This window comes from Protopterus annectens, chromosome 17.part0 (assembly GCF_019279795.1).
Source record: "Protopterus annectens isolate FY-2018-M chromosome 17.part0, PAN1.0, whole genome shotgun sequence".
In the NCBI taxonomy this organism is placed as follows: Eukaryota; Metazoa; Chordata; order Ceratodontiformes; family Protopteridae; genus Protopterus; species Protopterus annectens.
This window is the reverse complement of record NC_056751.1, coordinates 154787595-154811237: the sequence shown is the minus strand read 5'-3', so window position 1 is coordinate 154811237 and position 23643 is coordinate 154787595. Positions and strand designations below refer to the sequence as shown.

General features: G+C 41.6%; 1 protein-coding gene across 2 annotated transcripts in view; it reads left to right on the top strand.

Moving 5' to 3' along the window:
* The window catches only part of AP3S1 (adaptor related protein complex 3 subunit sigma 1), a 1319573-nt gene that overhangs the window by 979955 nt on the left and 315975 nt on the right, over positions 1-23643 (top strand). The window contains exon 7 of one of the 2 annotated variants that reach the window (XM_044059066.1): positions 14002-16311. The exons of the other annotated variant lie outside the window; for it this stretch is intronic. The gene's annotated coding sequence lies outside the window, so the exon portion shown is untranslated. Of the gene's footprint in view, positions 1-14001; positions 16312-23643 lie in introns of those variants that run through there. 2 annotated transcript variants of the gene reach the window in all.

The window sequence follows — 23643 nt, the reverse complement described above, 5'->3', positions numbered from 1 at the left end:
CTAGTGCAGCTGAATAGATCTTATATGGTGTCTGTGACTTCCCTGCTGCTGGCCAGAATTCAAGGAGCCTCAATCTCACCGCTGACACTGGTGAGGGACATTCACCTGGAACAAAGATAGAGACGCACAGTATTTCCAGATGCAAGTCTCTGCACCAAGCACAATTTCTCTTAGGAGCATACAGGGAGTACCCTCAGTCCTAGAGCTATTTTTCCTCGGTCTCTCTAGGCCCCAAAATAAGACTTCCCACTGATACAGCTGTAGAGTTGAGTCCTAAGCCAAGTGTTCCAAGCCAAGTCCTCCACCACCCTGTCTGTAAAACCAGTGCTTTGTGTCCCTGCTCCAAGTAGCTGACACACACACTCTTTGAGATTTGATTTTTACACACACACACACACACACACACACACACACACATGCATGCACCTGGAAAGGCTGGCACAGATTTACCAGCTATGCTCCCTCTGCTCAGACTATTAAGCAGATACTGCCACCAGAACACTGCAAAGCCAGCTATTCTAAGGCTGTTTCCAGGGTATCCAATTATACTGAGTAAAATTAATACTAATACAAATGGCAGTGTTTGACCAATGTAGCAAGGCTTTCAGGAGCAGCCACAGTGTCATCAAATAAATGTAAGTACTCTCAAAGATTAAAGTATTCTCTAAAAGACCAGCCACAATGAAAAGTTAAATATATTTAATAATAAAAGAACATGAAAATACTAAATATCTATTTACAATAAACACACAGTCTCAGTCACAGGAAATATTAAAAATAACACCAATGGAAAAATTCACCCAGATCCAGAAAAACAGTGCTTAACTAATCTCACTATGTTCTCCTAGCTAATCTAAAGAATTATTGCCCCTAGCTCACTTACAAGAGGAAGGCAAGATGATGTAGGTGAGTGGTCCTTCTTCGTCAAGTTTCAAAAACAGACTGCCCTGAGGCTTCTCTCTCATCTACTATTAAATCATTTCAGTGCTGGATTATAAAATGACATCACACACATCTGGTCATCTGATTTCTGGTTTCCACACTACCCCCTTTACTAGAAGCTGAACCAGAATCTAGCACATATGTGTCATAATACACACACAGACAGGTTTGCTAAGATGCATTATAGCATCTGGAAGCTGTAAAACAATTTTAACACTTCCACTCTTTCTACAGAGTTACTAAGCCAGGCTTCTGACAGACATTTCATCTCTGGCTGTAGTCAGAACTGTAAGATGCAATCTTTATGACCTAAACCAGGTAATTTAGTTTCAGACAATTTTTCAAAGTTAGACGGACTGAGATTAACCTCTTCTCTTCCAGTATCCTCTGTTACAATATATTCATTTCAACAGTTATAATACAGTATGGTATACAGGTGTATTTCTTTTCTGTCCATCAGGACCCACTTTTAGTACATTTTTTACAAAAGCAGCTTTACAAATAAAATTTTCAACACAAGCATCTGTACAAGTCAGCTTGATATACAAATGACATATAATTCTTTACAAAACTCCAGCTAGCTGTGCTGGCATATGTTACACATCCACTGCCTTACTTCTGACATAGCTGGCAGTACCTCACATCATCAGTGTCCATGTAGTATATTTCTATTGTCACAATTTTTGTATTCTTTAACTATATCACCAGCCAAGCAACACAAGACAAAACTGTTTAGCCTCATCCAAAAGCTCACAGCTGGATAAATAAAATGCTGCTAGATAGTATTGTATTGTGTAGCTTGAGTGCTTACTGAAGTAGTGCAAGTTGTTTACAAAAACTTAGTATCCATTTTAAAACTTAGAATCTAATGAATCCCACCACTGTAAAGATTATTTTGTGCTGTACAGTTTGCTATTTACACTTCTTTATTATTGTGGTTCCAGACGTATGAAATGTGAAGATATAATCTCAATTTTTATCATACTGTTAGTCTGATTTTTGACAAAACATTCAGGATATGACCATTGAAGTTACAAATTTTATTCAAGTCATTGAAGAGTACAAACTTTCTGATTTCCATTGAGGAGAGTGATGACTTCTTGGAGCAATAGGTTTCTTTAAATTTTTTGCAAGTGTTGAGTGCCTTATCCTTACTGAAGACATCTAGCTGCATGTTTTCCATATTATGCAACCCAGAAGAAATGCAGCCCCGTAGAAAAGATGTATGTAGTATTCTATTCACCGCACTGGAGAATGCTTTCAACTTCCATAGTTGAGAAAAAAATACTAAATAGTTCTTTTTAATAACCTCTGTTTCCTGGTGCAAGAGGTAGGTATTTCATGAGATGTCAGGTCATTTCTGTAAGAGGCATGAGTACTTTCTGTGTGTATTTTGGGGGGGTGCCTTCTAGTGGTATTTGTATACAGTCTACTTTAACAGTCTTCTTATTTACTAGTTACTACTTATATGATTATGACCAAGAGTTTCTTTCTGTCTCTTCCATTGCTGCAGTTCCTTAACTTCATTATTTTCAGTGTTACAGAAAAAAAAAACAACATGCAACAAAGGAGTTTTTAAAACTGCAGAAAAATCATGTAGGTAATGATTGTAGACATTTAAAATGATCGTTACAGCTTGATCAGTTTTTCATTCCTTTTAAAGTCCTGGCTTTCCTTTGTGTTCCATCTTTGTGCTCATCAAGCTTTGATTACTTTGAGCCTTTCTTAATGGTTCAGTTAACTCTCACAAGTTAGCCAGGTTACGTAGTGTCACCAGAATGGTACTGACAAGAATCTGCATTGCATGAGAAACCTACACTGGATGCTGTCAGAAAAAAATCCCAAGCTACATGTGTGCCTGAAAGTGAGAGTCAGTTTGTGACTTAACTCTTCACTTTCCCTCACAGCTGTTATGGCAAAGTTTGACTATGTGCCATTTTGTATGACTAGCTGATTTTCCCAGTGATGCAGATCTGTAAGTTGTGATGAAAAAAACTAATACCAAAAGCATGCTTCCTTAATCTATACTTCTGGTTATATTCGCTTTAGCCAGTGCTCACTGAATTATCAGAAGATTGTTCAGAGCATATTTGCTTTTATGTGTGTTGTGTGGTTTCCTTGAAAGTTAACCAGACTGATTAAGGGTCAGACAGCTGTGCCATGCTTTGACACATTTTGTAGCCAAGTAACTGAATATTCCTGTTAATAAAATAAACTGCTTTGCCTTTCAATGTGTTTGAAATTGTTTCATATTGACTATTCATAACGTTTAAGATCAGTTTCAGTGCCCCTTCCTTCCAAGAACCAGGAATATTTCTTAATGTTGAAGTGATGCAGCATTCTTCAGTTACTATCTCAGCCACACTGATCATGTTCTCAGTGTTTGAGAAGGCAGCAAAAACTAGTCGGTTGTTGCTGTTGTGGTCACTTTTCCTTGAGTCTTTTTATTAATTCTACTAGTTAACATTTGGCTTTCAGCTTCTCTGCCATTTGTTGCGTACTATGTACTGCGGTGCTTAATGTGGGATATGGTTTGTGAAGTATGATGAAACGGTAGGAGTTTGGTTTATACACAGATGACCACAGAGTAAAAACTTTATTTGAGGTTTATTCTTAAATCCTGTTGGAACGTATGCTTGCAAATATTTATCAGTAATGTTCCATTTATAAAACAAGCTTTGGCTTCTAATCAGTTAATATGACTCTGCCATTGTCTCTGCATGTCAGAGTTCTAATCCAAGAATGGAAATTCAGACATTGTAACAAGCTCATTTATTTCAGTATGATCAAGACCATTAATTACTGTACTCTTAGTAGTAACATCATTAAACAGAATCTTAACATTTATTATTGATGAGAGACTTTAAAAGTATGACCAGCAGCATTGTTGACTGTTGTTATTCTAGGAAAGATCTTGCATGCTGTCATTACCTTTGAAAAGCAAGAAGCAGCTCTGTAGTACTGTGGCTGTAATGAAGACCCAGTAACATTCATTTATTGTGAAGTACCCACTTTATCCATTTCAGAGTCATGGAAGAGATGGGGCCTGTCCCTGTAGTCCATGAGCACAGGGCAGAAAAATGTATGTCCCAGCCCTCTGCAGACACAAGCCAGTGCAGCTAACTCTGCTACACATGGTATGCACACCTGTGGGCAATGTGGAAGATTAATGATTAACTAATAATACATCTTTGAGACGTGGGGAAACTGGAGCACCCAGCAAAAACTTGCACAGATGCAGGCAGGACATGAAGACACTGTGCAGGAAGATGTTCTTCGTTTTCCATTGCTGCAGTCCTGACTATTGGGTATAGTCCGCGTCCCGTCGGCCCGAATACCAGAGTATAAGGCTGACGTCGGTCAGGGCGCATTAGACTGACGTCAGTACGTCAGGGTACTAATGCGCATGACCGACGTCATATCCTCAGTCTTTTTTGCCGCATGGTCCGATGCAGAAGCAGTTTTGCGAGTGCAGGTTGGCGTTCTGAAATATTTCCGGAGTTTCAGACCGAAACAGAGTTGGCTAAGTACGGAACATTTTGGTTTTCTTGCCTCAGTATTTTACCGGATGTCAGAAAAAGTGAATAACTGTATTTCTTGTGGGAAACAGATACCTCATAGGGATTACCATACCTTGTGTATACCTTGTTTAGGGCCTGAGCACGTCTTTGTTGGTTGCCGCTCTTGTGCTAGGTTTAACAAACGCACTATTAAGAGGAGGTTAGACTGTGCCAGGTTAGTGTTTGGGAAGCGTTGCAATTATAAAATGCCGCCGGATGCTCCGCTTCCAAGAAGCGCAAGGACAAAACAGTGAAGCCTAGGGTTGATGAACCGCAGTCCCGGACGCCGGTTCTTTAGAAGGCTCAGTGGAGCCAGAGGTTTTGCCAGGCGTTTCCATGGAGTCCCAGGCAGAAACGTTACTGTTACAGGATGTGCCTTCTCAGGAGGTAGGCCAGGCTGAGGGGCTTCTCAGGTGACTGTTCTTCCCTCTCTTCCCAAGGTTGTTAGAGCCTCTCCTTCTGTTGCCAAAACTTCTTTGAGGGTAGGCCTAGTTCAGCTTCAGTGGGGCTTCTCCTAGCATTTCGGGTTCTGTACCTAAGAAACATATGCTTAAAATGGCAGAAGATTTGATTACTATGATTAGAGGTTCTATGCCCCGCCTGATAAGAGGCCTCGGGTGGAACCGAGTTTGATAGTTTTGAACAGTGTTCAGAGGCTTCAGAATCTTCTGTGGAAGATATGGAGTATCCTACTTATTCTGATTCGGATGTGGATGATTCCACTCCTACAGCTTCTCCGCCTGAGGATTTCTCATTTTCAGAGACTCTGCATTCCATGAGGGAGCACTTTAAATGGGAAGGCCAGGATTACTCTGATTCCAGGAAAAGGCTTAGGGAATTCTTGTTTTTACCCCAGCATAGGCCTTTAGCTATTCCTCCTGTGTTGAATGTGGTGGAAGATGTTTTTGCAGAGGCTTCCCTGAACCCTGACTCTTTGCCCCCTGCTCCTGTTAAGCCTGATAGGTATTATAGGGTGCCCGAAGCTCATAAATATTTGTTTAAGAGTCCTAGGGCGGATCCAGAAACAATTTCACAAGGGCCTAAAGGTGTTAAGGCTTCTGTGGTTAAAAATCCTGTTCCCACTGATAAAGAGTCAAGGGCTTTGGATAGGTGGGGAAAGAAAGTGTATACTTCTTCCACTCTAGCCATGAGAGCATTGAATTGTCAGTTTCACATGCTAAAATATCAGAATTATCTCCTTTCACAATTGAAATCTAAGGTGGATGCTTTGGCGGAAGGTATTGAGTGTAAAGAGTTGCTGGATTTGGTTCATGTGTCTGAACAAGTGGATAAGCATTCTTTGCAATGTGGTTTTGATGCTGTACAGGCCTCCTCGAGGGTGGCTGCTACCAGTTCTGTTCTTCGCAGGCATGCCTGGTTGAAGGATCAGAATTTAGCTGAGCATGTTAAGACAAGGATTTTGGATGCTCCTTTACAGTCTGATGTGTTGTTTGGATCGCCTGTGGAAGCAGTTTTAAAGAAAATGGAGGACAAAGCTAAGTCTATGCAAACTGTTAAAGATTTTTGCAGGTGCAGCCACCAAAGTTTAGTAGAAATTGGCCTGCTAAGGGGTGGACATATCCTGCTTATGATTCCCAGTCTAGGGGTAGGTCTAGGGGCAGGGCTCAAGGTTCTTTTAGGCCTAGAACAGGGAGTTCACCTGCTCAGACTTCTGGTGAGGGCAGGGGTCAGTCCTTTCGTAAACAGACCCAATGACCTGTCTTTTCAGCTGCCAGCAGATTCCGTCTGGCAGCTCCTTTGGGAGGAAGACTGTCTCTTTTCAAAGAAAATTGGGATTTAATTACTCAAGACAAATGGGTGTTGGATATCATTCACCACGGTTACAGGTTTTATTTTCATACAATGCCCCCTTTCAAAGGCATGCCAGACGTTCCTCCTCCACAAAGAAAAGAGGCTCACAAGCAAGTTTCTCAGTTACTTCAGATAGGGGCCATTCAGCCAGTCCCTGTATCAGAAAGGGGCCTGGGATTTTATTCTCGCCTGTTCCTTGTACCAAAGAAGGGGAACACGTGGAGACCAATTTTGGATTTATCTCTCCTCAACACGTTTTTGGACATTCCCAAGTTCAAGATGTTGACGTTACAACAGCTTTTACCTCTGCTGGGCAAAGATCACTGGATGGTAACTTTAGATCTCAAGGAAGCTTACCTTCATGTGCCTATAAGGCTAAGTTGCAGGAAGTATCTGCGGTTTCGAGCTGGAAATTCTCATTATCAGTTCTCTGCATTGCCCTTTGGCTTATCTACTGCCCAGAGTATTCACAAAGGTTCTGGCTCCAGTGATAGCTTACTTCAGGCTTCAAGGAATTCAAATCTATCCTTACTTGGACGACTGCCTGATTCTGGCTCAAGAAAAGGAAGACCTTCTACAGCATCTGGAATATGTTATAGCAGTGCTAAGATGCCTAGGGTATTCTGTGAACGAAATAAAGTCCAGTCTAGTACCCTCTCAGGACATGTGCTTTCTGGGTGTGAGACTGAATACAGCAGCCCAGATGGCCTTTTTAACCCCGGACAAACAAAAGAGTCTGTCACTTTACTTCCATCAACTATCTCATCAGTCCGTGCTGACTGCAAGGACAGTCCTTCAAGCATTAGGGTTCATGGCATCTTGTATTCTGGTGCTTTCCAATGCCAAACTGCATATGAGGAAGCTACAATGGTATCTCAAAAATGTATGGACACAGCACTGCCAGGATTTGGACACTGTCATTCAAATTATACCTTGCCTTCGAAAAGAATTCTTGTGGTGGGCTCAGGAATGTCACCTAAACAAGGGACTCTCTGTGACCCGGCCAGAGGCAAGTCAGATCTTAACGACAGATGCCTCGGACATTGCTTGGGGAGCTCATCTAAATGGAAAGTGGATACAAGACAAGTGGCCTGCCAGACTACAGCATCTACATATCAACATGAAGGAGATGTTAGCAGTCCAGTTTGCATTAATGGCTTTCAAGGAGTTACTTCTTCCAGGGCAGGTGTTGATTCTAACAGACAACACAACTGTCATGTGGTACATCAACAAGCAAGGGGAACACATTCTTATCCTCTATGCAGGCAAGCAATGATTTTTTGGGAGACTGCGCTTGCAACTAACTCTTCAGGCAAGGTTTCTGCGAGCACAGAACTCCTTAGCAGATGTGTTAAGCAGACAAATCATGGATCCCCACGAGTGGAAACTGGATCTTCATGTATTTCAGAAACTGACAGTGTCATGGGGAACTCCAGACATAGATCTGTTCGCTTCTCCACTAAACCACCAGCTGCCAAGGTATTGCACAAAGGGGTTTCATCACACAGCTTGGAAAGTGGATGCTCTGTCTTTCAGTTGGAAAAACCTTCATGTGTATGCCTTTCCACCTCTGCCTCTTCTTCCAAAGGTACTATTAAAGGTCAGACAAGACAGGCCAAGGATGATTTTGATAGCTCCAGATTGGCCTCGCAACACTGGTACCCACTACTACGAGTCTGGTACAGAAGCCTCCATGGCCTTTACCTCTGATTCCTCATCTGTTATCTCAGAAGGACGGTCATCTGCTCAATGTCAAGCTTCATTCTCTTCATCTAACAGCCTGGCATATTCTGTGTTGAAACACAGCAGGTCTCAACTTCCTCAACAAGTTTTAAATGTGATTATGGAAGCTAGAAGACCTAGTACAAGGAGAGTGTAAAAATGGAAGAGATTTTTATTTTGGAGTACAGCTAAGAATTTGGAGATTTCTGAGCCTAATTTGAGTGTGGCTCTTCAATATCTTACTGAGTTATTGGACAAAGGTTTGTCCTTCTCTTCCATTAAGATTCATGCTGCAGCAATTTCAGCTCACTATGATTGTGACCCACCTTTGTTTTCGCATCCTTTGTTCAAGCAGTTTCTTAGAGGGGCAAAGAATATAAGACCCCCACGTAGAGCTCCTACTCCTGCTTGGGATCTCAATTTTGTGTTGGAAAAACTTACTCTACAACCTTTTGAGCCTGCAGCTACTGCTGAATTGAAATACTTGTCATGGAAGACTGCTTTTCTGTTGGCTATTACTTCTGCAAGAAGGGTGTCTGAGTTGCAGGCCCTTATGGCAGTAGAGCCCTTTTGATTTTCCATAAGGATAGGGTATCATTACGTACTAATCCTTCCTTTATGCCTGAGGTGGTTTCTAGTGTGGCTTTAAACCAAACTATTCATTTGCCTACTTTCTATGCAGACCCTCAAAATAAAGGGGAAAAGATTTTGCACACTTTAGATGTACATAGGCAATTCGTTATTATTTAAGCAGGACTAAGGATTTTAGGCAGTCCCAGCAGTTGTTTGTTTCTTTTGCTTTGAGTTCACAGGGCAAGCCTGTGTCAAAACAAACTATTTCTAGGTGGATTGGCTTTGCATTGCATTTTGTTATTCCCATCATGGCAAGGAGATTCCAGCTGGGATTAGGCCTCATTCCACTAGGGCTACTGCCACTTCAACAGCATTTCTAAGGGGTGGCAACTAAGGATATTTTGGAAGCAGCTACTTGGAGTTCAGTGCATACTTTCTCTAAGCATTATCACCTTCCTATCTACTCTAAGTCTAGGGCTGGTTTTGCCACAGCTGTTTTACAAGGCATGTTGTCAGCTCCTACTTCTTTATGATTTGCCAGCCTCCCTTACCTCTGCTTTGGGATTCTACCCAATAGTCAGGACTGCAGCAATGGAAAACGAAGAACATAGTACAGTTTTGTACCTACCATAAATGTAGATGTTCGAGGATTCCATTGCTGCACTCCTTCCCCTCTGTGTTTAGGGGTGGTTGTGTAGGTGAGTTTACATGTATATATTTTTGTATATATTGTTGTATATATTGTACATGTTTTTGGTGCAGGTATTTTGGGACTTGTCTTTTTAGGATCTTCTGACATCTGGGGCAAGAAAAGACTGAGGATATGACGTCGGTCATGCGCATTAGTACCCTGACGTACTGACGGTGCGCCCTGACCGACGCCAGCCTTATACTCTGGTATTCGGGCCGACGGACTATACCCAATAGTCAGGACTGCAGCAATGGAATCCTCGAACATCTACATTTATGGTAGGTACAAAACTGTACTTTTCACAGCTCGAAACTGAACCGAAGAGCCAAGCACTAGTGCTAACTACTGTGCCCACCCACTCAATAAACATGTTTTCCATAGTTGTTTGCTTTACTACTCTGTAAAATCCTGAAAGTTTGTTAATAAACTCAGTGCTTAAGACTCTAGATTCTAATTTTGCATTTTGATTTAGCTCATACTTTTAAGGTTTTGTGATGGACTTTCTTTTTGTACATAGCACTTTTTTGATAGCTTGACCTGGGCTCTGTAACAGAAACCCTTCCATATAGTATTTGTATCTGTCTGAAGGGTGCTACTGTTAGCTTCTTCCTTTTTACCAGAATTGTGCAGTTCAAGAAATACAGTCAGTAAACTTGATGTGCAGTGCTAATCACATACATCAAAAGCAAGCAAAGCAGAGTGTGATCTTGCTTTAACAAAAGGGTTTTTCAAACAGAGTGAGAACTGAGCTACAGAGAGAGAACTGAGCTGAACTTGCGGTGCAAGGATCAGTTAAGAATTTTGGGCTGTTGTAATTGGTTCATAGGTAAGTACTACGCTAGTGGCTCTTGCAGGCCATTTTAAGCCTAGTCAAATTCACTTTTTCAGCTTGACATAACCTATCCCATTTGGTTAGAGACTGGCCTTATCCATCCCTTGGTTGGTAATTGCATATTACTCATAATGAGAATAGCTAGGATCATACCATAGATGATTAGAGGGGACTCATGCATGGGATAAAGCATTTACAAACTGGCTGTGTTCATTAGTAGTAAAGGGGGCAGTCCTGGGGTAAATTTTCTGTTTTCCATCCATAGATCTGAGTGCCATTTAAATATGGATGGGGATGAACTTTGTTTTATGTGGATGGGGAGTCTTTTCCAGAGCAGCAGTGTCCTCTATGAGATATACCTGTCCCGCAAACCATTCTGTTAATGCTGCAGCAGAGGTGTAGATCCCTGACCAAGTATTTTTGATGCCGTTTGACTTACTGATGAGCATTAAATCCATCAGTAATGGGTCGGAGGATGCCTTGTATGCCAGACACAGGTAACTTGTTAACAGTCTGTAGGATACTGAGTATAGTGACAGGGCTTTGAGTCTGTCCACATAGGACATGTTGTTTAGGTGTTGTATCTTTTTAGTAAGATATGTCTGTGGGTGTTCCAGTTGTTGCATATGTCTGGGCAGATGCATGCCAAAGGGGGCATTATATCCAGTGACTGGCCTAATGAGGGCCGAGTAAAGGGGAACAATGACATGGCTAGATATAAACACAGTTTCTCTGTTTATAACTTGTGCAACAAAGAAAGTCTTATAACAATAGACAACATGTTGGTCAAAAGTGAGGTCACTGTAATTAGTATTACATGGAATAGCAGATTGATCTTATTGCATACTTTATTTTGTCACTCATCTGTCTCAGGTGTCTTCAAGCAGAGGCAGTAGATGCATTTTTTGATGTGAAAACCATTGTAATACCAATAGTTTCTCTATGATGTCATTCTTTCACTTATCTGAAGATTTTGCACTATGAAGAAATGTTTTTCTTACTTCTGAACTGTTTTGGCTCCTATTTTTGATTGCTTAGCTAGATTCTTTATTGTGTACAATGCCTAAAGAATTTGCAGTCCACATGTTGACTTCAAAAATGCAGTGCTACTGACGAAAATAAGTTGCCTGTCATATATGATGGCTTGCACAATTCAAATAGGAACAGTAGAAACTTAGTTCTCTTTTCAAATCTTTTACTTAAAATGTGAAGGAGAAAAAAAGGTTGCATTTTTCCAACAGCAATACCCTCCTCTGGTTTAAGATGTCTTTCTTTCTTTCAGCATTAGTTCTGAAGGTTGTATATATTCTGAACAGTGTGGTAGAAAATATGGGATGGGAAGCAGTCTCTCACAGCAACAGAGGCCTGTGTTCATCCTTAAATAGATTTTTTGGGGGGTTCACAGATTAATCTACAAAGTAAATTAATTGTGTTTGGAATTAAGCCACTGCTGATGATATAAAAGAAAAAAGATTTACTTTAGACTATTAGAAGTATTCCTCTCTGTACCCCAAATTTCATAGATACTTCTTATTAAAACCTATCTCAACACCTCCTAGTTACACTGTGATGCATAACAGGAAAAGAACAGTGCTGTTCAGTGACTTTCTTTTCTATGTCATCATTGCTTATAGGACGAAGCAAGTTTAAACGGTCATGAAGAGAACACTGCCTGCCCATGCATTTTGCTTTTTAATGAACTCTGTGCTGTGTTTGGAAAGTTAGTGCTGAAGCAGTACATTTTATCATGTCTTTCGAGAGTCAGCTGCTGTTGGATGAGTGGTGCCTTTTCTCGATGTTAGCTACTGGAATGCACTCATTTATGTCACTGTGAAATTCTCTTCTGTTACAGAGTTAGCATGCATGAGTGGGATTAACCGCCCTTGCAGAGCTCTGTGTGTTACAGAATCATAACACAGCTTGTAAATAGAGGAGTAGCAGACTGTAGGACTTTTCCTTCAGTCAGAATTCTTTCCCTGACATCACAGCATTGAGTTCATCAGCTCTTCCTAAGGGAGTTGTACATTTACTTGTTCAAAAAGATAGCTGTATTTGTCACATTAGAACTGAAAAAGTGAGAAATTTGGACTGTATTCAAATTACAGTGCTAACCTGGTGAGAGAATCAGAATTGTAGCTTATGGAGCACTGTGATTACACTCCAATATACAGGAAGAAAACTTGTAAAGTGCTTCTCTAGAAGGAGACCCAGTCATAACATCACTTAGGAAGGTGTGTAACAATTGTTCCATTAACTTTTTAAGTGAATTAGAGCAATATGTAAAAACTGTCCATGATTTTCTTCCTTTGTCCTGACCCCCACCCCATTCTTAACGAAATAAGCCAAGTGTGCTGCTGTTTGTATGATAGCACTCGCTAAGTGCTTTACCTGCTTCCAAAGCTGGTAAAACACTTCGCACATTTCTTTTTGCCTGGAACTGGTAGTACTTGGAGAAAATAAAACTTCGTTCACTACAAACAATTATGATTGGGTCTCCAGTCTTAACCTTTATTATGTATTTTCGATATGGATAACAAGATTCACCACTCGATCCTCTGTATTAGAGTTCAGAGCACATATGCATTGCTCTGGGGTAGCTGCATTGTTGTCAGTGGTGTTGTTGGTTTGTACTTCTGGATTATTACAGCGGAGGTACTCGTCAGGTTACATGATGCAACAAATTAGTGAATGTTTTAGAACACCAACAAAGCTGCCAATAAGATGGTCGCTGAGCATACCAAAGGATGCTGATGTAATCAGTGCTGTAAGAAGGGAAGAGAGACAGATGGCTTGAATGTTGTCTTTTTAATCTGTATGTAGAGGGGAAGCAACTAGGTTGGCCTCTTGGAAACTGGGCTCTCTCAGAAGTGATGCAGAACTTTATGTAGTGAAATCCTTTACTGAAGTTGCACATCATTGCTACACTTTTCCACTAATAACCTGTATGTTGGTAAAAATAAAAATGGTGGGTGAAGAGGTCTAAATAAGCTTGTTACAGCTGGCATACATTCAGGGCTTGATACACGCAACCTTTACTTCCTCACTGTGTTGCACTTTTCAGTTATACTTTCTAGTATTTCAGCATGCTTTCCACCAGTTTTAATATTTTTGCTTGGGTGTTCCTTCATGGTTAACGTACATCTAAACCATTTCATGAAGAATGTTACAGCTGTGAGTGACTAATAAACTTCCGGTAGTCCTGGGTTGATTCGCACTGTCTGCATTTAACTGGTGTGTGATTCTGAGCAAGTCATTTAATCAGGTGCTGCTCTCCTGCCTCTGTTAAAAATGGGCCCCCAACTTCAGATGACAAAAATGTAAATAATTAGTGAATAAATACAAATACTGAAATATCTTGTAATTTGAAGGAATGCTGTCCCACATTATTTATAGCAATTTGTGATCTCAAGGTGATAAATTACTGAGAAGGATTAAAGGAGACTAGCAGCACAGTGCTGCACCAATGATCAGCGGACAGACGGAATTAGAAAAATAATAAATTGGGCTTAGGTAAAAAAGAAAGAAATAGTAAAGTAATATACATCTATGTAGTTTCTGCTTGCACATTGCCAATTACAGGAATCTGCTTTCTTATAGTTGTGTTAATTTTTGGGTCTGGCCATAACAGAAAACATCTTGAAAGTCATATTACACAAGGAACTAATCAAATGAATAAGTAATTGCCAACATTTTCCAAACTAGTGACATCACCTCTTGGTACAAGTCCAATCGTTAACTCTGACAATGCAAACTGGTGTCCTTGTACGACTTCATTTTGTTTTCTGTCACTAGCTGTCTTCATTTTCTTGAAACTTATTCCTGTAAAAACGAAATCCTAATCAGTTTAATATCCTGTACTTATCTTTCAGCTGCTTCATTATTTCCTGCTTATGGTTTTCATCTCTGAGGCACTTGAAAAAACATTGAGGATACCATAAATTTTAAATATAAGCTGCCACTAGGACTGTGTCTGAGTTGCATTTCAGCCTCCTTTACCTGCAGGGCTTCTGGTCAGATGCATATCCACTCGGAATGATGTTAAAAAAACAAATCTCTATGCAAATGAAAGCCATCGGAAGAGAACATGGAATGCTCTAGGACAGAAGTTCCTGTTTTGAAGAGTTTAGTTCTGTTGTTTCCTAGTCATTTACAGTAACACTGGAAGTACACTACCTTGAGACTCTGTTAAGGACATATATATGTAGGATTACTAACCTTTTAGATGTAGAAATTCTGAACAAATGTTTCTTGTTTATTATGAAGAGTGGGTTATGGGCTGTCCATTTTCACTTGATTATTTTTACTCCATTTAACTAGCTACCTTGAATGTTCCTGTTCCCGGTCACTAGCTGTGCTATGTGTTATACTTCTACAACATAAATGTTCTGGCTATATGTTATTCTGTAATCAAGATGGCTGAGAGCTGTGCTTGCTTCTACTATTGTTGCTGCTGTATGCTTGTCTAAGAGTGTAGATGCTACAGCACAGACTTATGTCACTGGATACACTCCCAAGTCATACTGCTCAATTTTGGCATTGTATCTCTGAACGTGTGCATTACTTATGGATTCAGATGTAACATAACTAAGCATGTTGTAGCATTATTAGCCAAGATGCAGATGTTTGTTGCCCTGGTATGCCACAAAATACTGCATTGCGCTAATGAGTATGGCATAAGTCACTGCGAGACACATTAGGTGGTTAATGAACATTAGCTGTTACTAGAAATCAGACAGTTGTAGGAATTTAAGAGGTTGGATGATATTGAATACCTGCTTCTAAACATTTTTTGATCCATGTAAAAAATCCAGTGAGAATGTCAAATTCTGACTTTTACTGCACCATTAATTATCTTTTCTTGTTATGTAGTATCTTGTGACATGCCACTGATAAGATTTGCATCCCGACTGTTGCCACTGTATATCTTTTGTACTATTTTGATTAATGTATGAAGTTATTCAGTTTACAAACTCAAAAAATCAGCACAGTGATGAACTATGGGCTAAGCAGTTGTGCACAGAAAGCTTTCTGACTAATCCTCTTTCTAAACAATGGAAAATCAAAAATTATGCTTTCACCCCACCATGGCTTTTATGCTTCATTGTAGCTGACGGGTTTATTCTTCATTCTAATACTGTCATGTCACTTTTTCTTGATATTTGTTGCTGACCTGTAAGTGTTCAAGAAAACCTATTTTTTATTTGTAAGAAGAGATTTGTTGAGCTAAATGTCATGCTTATATATTTTTAATTCACATAAAGTGTAAAGTGATGTAAAATTTTACAACTTTCCTTACATATGCAAGTTTATCCAGTAACTCAATGGGAGTGGGTTGCCAAAATACATCTTTGAGTAGAATTTCATATTTGAATCTGTTTTCACATAATGCCACACCATGTCTTTTCAAAATGGGTACAGTGCTTAGTTGGCAACATAAAGGCTTGATTCTACAGCTTTCTTTTTGACATAATAAAATAATTGTATTATTTTCATGTGAAGTTAACACACAATTTCCAGCTTCAGAAATGACACGTGTTAGGTGGAACAGCCCCACAGTAGTTTTCTCAGTCTTCTAGTTCATGGAGAAAAGTGAAGCTTACCTGCTCTTCCCTACTGTTTTAATGTGTTAGCTTGACATTGTAAGAATTGTTCAGAAGTATTTAATAGAAAGGATAAGTAGGTTATATAGAAAAAAAATAGCAGTCCCTTGAGAATACATTCAGGGTAGTTCTGTAGTTAGCAGAACATAGCATTTTATATGTTGAGTATTTTGTCTGTGTAGATGATATTAGAATTTGTAGACTAAAATATTGTACAGACTTGTAATATATGTACGTACTGTTTTCTCTCAGACCTTGCTCTTTCCTTTCAGAATTATTTTGATTCCTGCTTCCAAATCATAAAATATTGTGAATGCATTTTCTACAGGCTGATGCATGCAAGTCTTTTCTGATTTTCTCATGACAGCTTACACCTATGCATTTATCGCTTGCTATTTAGACTGCAATGAAGATATTTGATAACGTGCTTTTTTTATTTTTACATCTCTGTCTTCTCGTTGCATTTGCTGCATGAGCTTTCTACTAACCAGTGAGCTTTGACAACGATTTGTTTAAAATAATGCCCGAGTGCAACATACTGTGGTGTGCCATTGTATAAAATGTCTTGATTATCAAAAACAAACTGCGTTGTTGTTGTTTAGATGCTGTTGGCACATAAATTTGTCAAAAATGAAAATGTATCATTGACCATTATGCATCCTAAGAGTGTTTTGCGACATGTACAGTTCTTCCTTTCGAGTCATTGGAGTTGCACTGGTTAAGTGTTTGTGTGCAGGTGTGCTACATAATAATGTCAGTCTGTATTTGGACATTCTGAAATCAGGTGTATTGTGTCCATTTATGCTTTCCTTTTTCATACATGCCTCTTCCTTTACTCACTGTTTTTTCACTATACTTGTACCTGTACATGTACTGTACACTTCTCACCAATAACCATACTAATTCATCTACCCAATTTGTGCCTTGTGGGGAGGAGGATTTTAGTTGTCTATATTCTCTTTTGTCAGTGAGGTCTCTCCTTTCAGAAGAATATGTCTTCTGACTTGTCTCAATCCACCACTAATGATGTGGTACGTGATGGAGGGCTTGCAGTAGTAAAGTGTTGGATTGAGTTTGTGTTAGGCTGATTGTCCAAGAAAACCAAATGCTTGAAGTGTGTGACAAAAAACTTCAAAACAAACAAAAAATGTCACAGAGAGAGTCCTAGGCAAACAGTATACACAGAAAACTAATCCGAAATTAAGCAACTTTAATACACATAAGCAAACGGTCAAGCACTGGGTATTGTTTAAGACTAACATAGAGTTCAACCAAAACCAAGAAAGTGGATGAAATGGCAGTGAACGGACTTCACAATGCACAAAATACTGTTGTAAACGAGCACAAACAATTCAGTTAATATAAAGACACTTTTATTTTGGAAAAAGAAAGTAGGTTAGTGCTTTCGTTTAACAACAGACTGATGAAGTTTAACACATTGTTAAACTAAAGTGCTAACCTACCTTCTTTTTCCAAAATAAAAGTGTTTTTATATTAACTGAACTGTTCGTTCATAGGTTCATATGTTCATGCTAGGCTATCTGCCCTAGGACATTTATAAGCCTAGCCAGAGTGTGTTTGGCTTTCGCCACCCATTTTAAATTAATTTTGCTATGCCCTTTTTCGAGGTTAGTGTACTGTGCCTCTGTCTAACAGTGACACAGAAGTGATACCCGGGGTAAACCTACGATCTCCAATCCACTCATCAAGATTCCTCTTGAAGAGAGTCAATGAGGGACTCTGCCTAACTTGGACTGGGATTTTATTCCAGAGTGAAGGCAGCCTCTGGGTTATGAATCTGTCCCTCCAGCATGTCTTATTTATTTCAGTGCTGAGGTTCAAGTCTCTCGAGCGCGTAGCTCGATGGGATTTGGATTTTCTGAGGTGCAGCATGTCCATTAACTCCGGGTTGGACATGGCTTTATACGTCAGGCACAGATCGCCTCTGAGCAGGCGGTATGCCACTGAGTAGAGCTGGAGTTTCTTTAACCGGGCAGCATATGGCATCTGTTTGAGCCCTTTGATCCTCTTGGTGAGGTACTTTTGGGGTCTTTCCAGTTGCTGCAGGTGTCTGGTAAGGTACATCCCAAAAGGGGCATTGTACTCAATTATGGGCCTGATGAGGAATGAGTAAAGATGCACGATGACCTCCCCTGATCTAGATGTGAATCCCTTCATGATTAGGTGGGCTATATAAAATGTTTTTCTAACCACTTTGGCCACGTGGTTGTCAAATGAGAGATTGCTATCAACTTGGGTCCCCAGGTCCCTAATTACGTCTTCCGTACTTAATGGATTACCACCTATGTGGTAATTTGTGGGCACTTTGTTTTTGCCAAAGGGGATGACTATACACTTTTTGGCATTTCTGTTTCTATGAGGCCCTTTTGGAGGATGCTTGTGTCGGCTGGAGAGTCGATTATGGTGCCCAGTTTGCAGTCATCTGCGAACTTGGTCAGCCACAGTTCTTCCGTGTTGGCCTGTACCTCCGAGAAATATATACCGAACAAGAGAGGTCCCAGGACTGAGTCTTGTGGGACGCCACTTGTAACTGGTTTGGAGTCTGACATGGCTCCAGCAATTCTAACCATGTGGGTTCTGTCCTTGAGCCAATTTGCAACCCATCTAGTGACATAGGGGTTTATATTTAAGCTGGTGAGCTTATCTATAATGCCCGAGTGGGGAATCGTATCGAAGGCTTTTGCAAGGTCCAGGTAAGCTGTGTGGACCACCTTCCCCTCGTCAATGGCCTTGGTGACTGTTTCAAAGAAATCGACCAGGTTTAAGAGGCAGGATCTGCCCTTAACAAAGCCGAACTGGGTAGGATCCAGTGTCTGTAGGTCCCCAATATCTTTATTTATGAGGTCCATGATGATCCTTTCCATAGCTTTGCAGACCAAGCTAGTCAGGCTTATGGGGCGATAGTTTCCAGGATCCGTTGAGGCACCACCTTTGTGGAGAGGGACCACTATTGCTGTACGCCACTCTTTGGGTACATATCCTGTAGTAAGGCTGAGATTGAACAGTAGTTTTATGTTTGGGTTTAGCTCTTCTTGGAGTTCATGTAGGACGCAGCCCGGGGCATCGTCTGGTCCCATTGATGCTGTGTTTTTTGCTTTGGAGAGGGCGGCTCTTACCTGAGCATCTGAGGTGTCAGGGGGGCAGCACACTGCTGGGATAGATATTTGCAGTTCGTGCTAGTTTACAACAGTATTTTGTGCCTTGTGAAGTTAGTTCACTGCCATTTCATCCACTAACATAGAGTTCACCCAACATTTAGGGGACAGACCCACATTCATGTACAAAACGGGTCATAATATCAAATACCTTCTAGAACATCCCCTTTCCTTTACTCAGCTACAGGGTGCAGGCACTTCTAAATGTGGTATATGTAACTTTTGTGGTTTTATTTTAGAGGGACAATGTGTTACTATTAGGATCCCAACCCACAATGCATTAAGTTGGTGAAAGGGAATTATGCTAGTAGGGGGTTAGTTCATCTTGCTGTCTCTCACGAGTGTGTTTTTTCCTTTGTAGGAAGACAGATCCATGCAAAACGTATATACAAATATATGTTCTCCATTGATAGAAAAAAACAAAGTAATGCACTTTATAGGCACACTCTTCCTTGTCCCCAACCCTCCAACAAAAATAATAATGTTATGTTGTCCCATCTCGCCTTCATTCTTGCTGGTTGGGTTCGGAGCCGAAACTCTGCTCCGACTCGGCCATATACTAAAGCTCGAGAGCTTCTACTGGCTCGAGGCTGAGTCCTATCCCATGGTGCTTAATGGCTTTTCCCCAGATCTCATTTGCCACTTAAAGCTTTGGGATTGTCTTCACTGGCTCAAGCTTGTAAAATTTTATATTTTATATCTTTATACCAGTTACCTTCTAATTATTATCTGTTATAACTTTCTAGTTTTATCATAATAGCCTTGTGTTATTTTTTCTTTGTAAAACTCCGTAATTTTCCCTTTGTGGCTGTTTTTTCTTTGGGCCTTGTTGTCTTCTTAAGAATCCATTTTAGTTAGAGGATTCTTGTCCCTTTTCTTCCTTCTTTTCCCCTCTTAGGAGTCACTGATTAAGTTAGAGGAGATAGTCGTTTAACTTGGAGACTTCTCCTCCCCCCTTTTCTCCACTTTTCTCTCAATACAGATACCTTCCTGTCTTACTATCTTTCTCTTTCCTATTGTATTTAGGATATAATTTTTTGTTAAGGATATAGAGTGTTTTTTTCCTTATAGCTAGTCATGTCTAAGTGCGATTCCTGCACTCAAAAAATGTCCATTACCGACGGACACACTAGTTGTGTGTTCTGTCTGGGACCACTCCATCTCCAAGATTCCTGCTCTATCTACCATAGTTTTAATGCCAGGGTCTTGCAGGAGAGGAGTAATAAGCTCATCTTAAGGGGCTTATTGAAAGTGGATGAAGGAAATCAGACTATAAAATCGGATACGACTAAAAAGGCTGCTTCATCGGCTCCGGTGTCTGAGCCAACAAGCAGCACCAAACTTGCTACTTCTTCGGCTCCGGAAGTTGTCAGGCCAAAAAAAGATGGTTCTCCCTCGGTTTCATTGGAACTGTTGCAGAGCCAGAAAAGGAGTTGGTCACCATACTTGGAGCCTGTTCTCTCAGTGCCGTTATCTCCTTTACTACAGTAGGTGGCAGGTAGCCACAAATCTTTGAGTCATTCCTCTAGATCCTCCAGGCTATTGGATGATGACGTGGAGTGGGTAGTGAAGAGGTTGCTCCGTACCTGGACCCTAGCAGAAATTCTCTTGAGCCCAGCCCATCAGATCTTGGAGCCTACAACTGTAACCCCATCTGTGCCTATTCCTCCTCCGACTCGAACGAATTTGGAGCCAGAAAGAATGGAAGTTGTTGTGCTGGAACTGATGGAGCCAGTAAACACTACTGATATCTCGGCCCTAATGTCTGCTCTGGTTTCCTCCATGCTTTCATCCATCAAGGGACCTTGGGGCCAACACTCCCTGGTCAGCTCCGGGGGGGAGTCGAGTCGGACCCTTGTCTGAACCGGCTCTCCCACTTGGCACCTCGGCTCAGGTGAGTTCGGCTCCCACATCTGCCTCAGGAGATCTCCCGGCCTCTCTGGGCTGGAGTCTCTTTTGGCCCAAGACCGCAGTGCCTTCAAGGTGATGCGGAGTGTGCTCTCCACTGAGTCTGCTCCACCTTTAGCTCCAGTCTCTCTTCCCCCTAAGGGAACGGTGTCCACCTCTTCATTACCCCTCCATCACCCACAGAGTAGAGAGTCAGTGCCCCAGGAAGCCACAGTGGGTGGATCCTCCTCTTCTGATACCTCCTCGGAGCATCCCCCAAGGAGGTCCCTCGGAAGAGACAGTGTAAGATGAAGCACATAGACTCCAGAGTGTGTCACTTCAGATACTGACTTAGACAATTCAGAAGGGTCCCCACGGTCACCCTCTGAGGATGTCTCCTTTTCAGACATTCTGGAGATCCTTAAGTAGAGGGTTAGCTTGAAGTCCCTTTCCCCCTTCTGAAGATGAGTCGGTATACCTGGAGGCATTTGGCTCTCGCCCCTCCACCTCTTTGGTGTCTCCACCTTTCGACCCACTCCTGGGTTTGGTGAGTCAAAAGGTATGGGACTCTCCGGACTCAGTGGACCCCGTTCCGAGGAGGCTTAATAAATTCATTACAGCCCCGGACGATAGGCAGTATTTAACAAAAGGGGTTGTTCCTGTAGATGCAATGGTGGTGGCAGCGGCCACAAAGACAGAGTTAGCTGAAACATCTGTATCTGTCCATCCACCGAACAAAGATTCTCAGATACGGGAAGCATATGTTTTCCTCAGCGGCCTTTACCCAGCGGTCACTGAATTATTTGTCGCATTTCACAAGATTTCAGCGGGATCTCCTAAAAAAGCTAGGAGATACCCTGCAAGATGCTACAGCCCAGGACTTATCTGATAAGGTTAATTCCCAGCTTGCAACCTTAACATCCATCTCTAACTCCTCCATGGCCCTCATATCTTATGCAGCCGATGGAGCGAGCAGGGCAGCAGGCACAGGAATAGCTCTTCATAGACATTCCTGGATGCGCCTTTGCGAGTTTGCCGGACCCTTCCAATCTTCCTTTATTGACACTCCCTTTGATAGCTCATCATTGTTCAGGCCGAAAGTGGAAGAAACTGTCACCAGGAGCCAACAAGATGCTAAGACTCTGCCATTGGAGTCCATTTTTCTGCCCCTACCAGACCTTATCCTAAAGGTCGAAAGAGCAGAAAAATGTGGTTCCGTAAATCCAAAGGAGCCTTATCTGACACTCGTGGTGATCTTTCCCCCAGGGGCAGAGGGGGAAATAACGGAAGACACCATCCACGTGGCAGAGGGGGTCTGCACAACCAGGGTGACAGAGATGCGTTCTCTGGCAGGCCCTTCCAGCGTTCCTGAAAGGAGGCCCGCCTGTCCACCTCTGGAGGCTGTCGGGGGGGGGGGACTATCGCTGTACCCAGAAGCCTGGCTAAATTTGACTCAAAACAAATGGGTACAGTCCATTATATCCAGGGGATACCACATTCCTTTTGACTGTCCACCTCATCCACCAAAGTGTATCCCAGAAATTCCACCCAGTCAAAGGGCTCAAGCAACACTAGAAATCCAAACGTTGCTAGAAAAGAAGAGTCATCCAAGAAGTCCCTGCAGACCAACTAGGATCCGGAATTTACTCAAGGTTCTTTTTAGTTCCAAAACTGACAGGGGACTGGAGACCCATACTGGATCTCAGCAGACTAAACAAGTTGGTGAAAAAGTCAAAGTTACAGATGGTAACACTGCAGTCTATACTCCTGTTTTTGGGAAAAGACAGTTGGATATGCTCGTTAGATCTTCAGGACGCGTACTACCACATAAAGATGGACAGGCACACAAGAAGATTTCTATGCTTCCGGCTGGGAACCAGTCATTACCAGTTCAGAGCTCTGCCCTTTGGACTCCCCACAGCCCCCAGGGTGTTTACCAAATGCATGGCAGTAGTCACGGCTCATCTGAGACCTCAGGGATTCCAGGTATTTTCATACTTAGATGACTGGCTCTTAACTGCCACCACCAAGCAGCTATTAATCAAAGCAAGAGACTACACCATCCATCTCTTCTCAAAACTAGGCATTACTATAAATGCAGAAAAAATCTGCCTTGTTGCCATCACAGCATATTACCTTCAATGGTGCAGATTTAAATACAAATGACATGTTGGCAAAACTTCCTCAAGAAAGGATCCAAACATTACGCAGTCAAGTGCTTACCTTACTCGGGTTCATAGGTTGGTACTAGGCTATTGGCCTTAGGGCCTATACAAGCCTAGCCATAACAATTACCTGGCTATTTCTTCCCACACTATTTACTTCCCTGGACCCCTGTCTAGCAGGGTGACTGACATGATCCCCGGGGTGAATTTCCTTTCTCCAATCCAATCGTCAAGGTTCCTTTTGAAGAGGGCCAAAGAGGCGCTCTGCTTGACATGTATGGCAGTCTATTCCAGAGTATGGGAAGTCTCTGGGTCAGGAACCTATCCCTCCAGCATGTTTTGCTTATTGTGATGACAAGGTTTAGATCCCTGGAGTGTGTGGCTCTAAGGGATTAGGATTTCTTTAAGTGTAGCATGTCCAGCAGCTCTGCATTTGACATAGCCTTGTATTTTAAGCAGAAATCGCCTCTGAGTAGACGATATGTGACAGAGTATAGCTGGAGGTTTTTAAGGCGATTAGCGTAGGGCATCTGCTTTAGACCTGTGATTCTTTTAGTGAGGTATTTCTGCTGCCTTTACAGTTGTTGCAAATGTCTTGAGAGGTACATACCAAACTGGGCATTGTATTCTGTATCTAATGAGGGATGAGTACAGTGGGACAATGACTTCCCTTTTTCTGGATG